Here is a 2,353-nt window from a genome sequence, read left to right on the forward strand (position 1 = left end):
TTCTCCTTCTCCTTCTCTTCTCTTCTCTTCTCTTTCTCCTTCTCCTTCTCCTTCTCCTTCTCCTTCTCCTTCTCCTTCTCCTTCTCCTTCTCTTTCTCCTTCTCCTTCTCCTTCTCTTCTCCTTCTCCTTCTCCTTCTCCTTCTCCTTCTCCTTCTCCTTCTCCTTCTCCTCCTCCTCCTCCTCCTCTTCCTCCTCCTCCTCCTTCTTCTTCTTTTTTGGTACTAGGAATTGAACTGGTGCTTGCCAGACAATTACTGTGCCACTGAGCTACATCCTTGACCTCTGATGTGTTTAAAAGATGCTCTTGCATAATAACATATTCATAGAGTCAGAATAAACTAAAAGCTCCAAGTGTACTTTTCAATCTCATTTCTTCATAAGAGAAAGGCATTAGTGATCAACTAGCCAACTGCCTTTAAAACTTAGGAAAACATTATAATATAAAATCAAACCTTTTTCCTTAAGAGTCACAATAAGAAAGATTGTGTTCAGGCTCTGGCACTATACTGTTCGGACAGGCTGTCTCACACGGGCTATTCCAAGACAAGTACTTACTGCTCAAACTTTAAGTAGAACTTGGCTTTTCTCTTGTTATGGTTTGTGTCTAGTTGTCCCCCCAAAGCCTTGTAGTCGTGGGGTGGGGACTTCTAGAGTTTGTGATTAACTCATGATCCCCTGGGATTATGGGTGATTCAAGGCTGGGATTATGGGTTTTACTACTGCTGGAATTATGGGTGGGTGTACCTTCCCCAGCCTGGGGCGATAGCCTAAATGCAATTTAAGAGAGAGAGACTTCCTCTTTGTTGCCATTGATCCTGCTGCTCCTCCATTTGTTCTCTTGCTGTTTGCTGCTCCTGTGGAAGGTTGCCCCCTGCCATGTGCCACGCTGCCTTGGAGCCAGCTGAGTATGGGCTGAAACCTCCATTAGCTGTGAGCCAAATAAACCTTTCCTTCCTTCATTTTGGGTGGTGGGTATTTGTCCCAGCAATGAGAGAGGAGTAACTGAGACACTTCTGAAAATGTGCTAAGACCCTATTTAGGGTCAGTTCCAGTTGGAGCTACGACGAGAAGAATAATGTCCTTGTCTTCTCTCTTATGCTTCAGCACTGCTTCTTCAAGTCCTGCTGGCATGGGCCATTTACTAGTCTCCATCTTTAGGATTCTTTGAGCGAGAAGCAGTCACAGTGCTCAGGCACCACCACATCCCCCACCGTAGGAGACTGTAGCACCCTTGAAGAACCCTTTGACCATGCACTGCTTTGATAACACCATTGGATTGCTCCACATATTCTGCAATTCTCACACATCCAGGCAAGGGACTAGAAGCAAGCTGTCTCGTCTCACAGGTGTTTCTATCCCCTGGATGTCTCTTTGAGTAATATCACCAGGCATATTGCCTGCCTGTCTTTCTTTTTCTTTCTTTCTTTCTTTCTTTCTTTCTTTCTTTCTTTCTTTCATTAATTAATTCTTTTCTTTCTTTCTCTCTTTCTTAATTTCTCTCTGTCTGTCTGTCTGCCTCTGCCTCTGTCTGTCTCTCTCTGTCTCTCTCTCTCTCTGTGTCTCTGTGTCTCTGTCTCTGTCTCTGTCTCTTTCTCTCTCTGTCTCTCTCTGTCTTCTCTCTGTCTCTGTCTCTGTCTCTCTCTCTCTCTCTCTGTCTCTCTGTCTCTCTCTCTGTCTCTCTGTCTCTCTCTCTGTCTCTGTCTCTCTCTCTCTGTCTCTCTCTCTCTCTTTGGGGATAAACCTCCCGAGACAGGTGTCTCGGGAGGTTTATCCCCAAATTCTACCTTCGCTCTCTGGATAAGCCAACAGGAGAAGAGTGACAAGGTCAGTCCTCTGTTCCTTCCTTGTGTTATCACGTTGGGCCAGCTATGGCTTTGCACTAAAGGTCAATGTTCCCCTCTGGTTGGCCCCCTGCATGTTATCTTTTTCCATCCTGGGTTTAGTAGCTGCATCTCTGTATGTCCCTTTAGGCCTAGGAGAAGTAACAGCTTTGCTGACATTAGCCCAGAGTAACCCTGTGCCTCAGTTGTGCTCCCCACTGGACACCTTTCTAAGTAAACTTTCCTCAAATCATCCTATTTTAAAATAAGCCATTTAGAGGGCCTGCTGGTTAGCTCAGTTGTTTAAGGGCCTGCTCATACAAATGCAGTCAGGAACAGAATACCATGGTTCAATCCCCATCTATACCCGTTTTAGCAGATCCGCCCTTAAGGCAGCTTGAGCCAGCCCAAAAAAAAAAAAAAAAATCCTTCTAAATTAAGCCATCTTGGGGTGGTGAGATAGCTCAGTGGTCTAAAGTGCCTGCTTAGGTGAGCTTAGGGACTGTGGCTTGATCCCCAGTACCATGTGCCT

Source organism: Octodon degus, unplaced genomic scaffold, assembly GCF_000260255.1.
Source record: "Octodon degus isolate 3935 unplaced genomic scaffold, OctDeg1.0 scaffold00256, whole genome shotgun sequence".
Lineage (NCBI taxonomy): Eukaryota > Metazoa > Chordata > Mammalia > Rodentia > Octodontidae > Octodon > Octodon degus.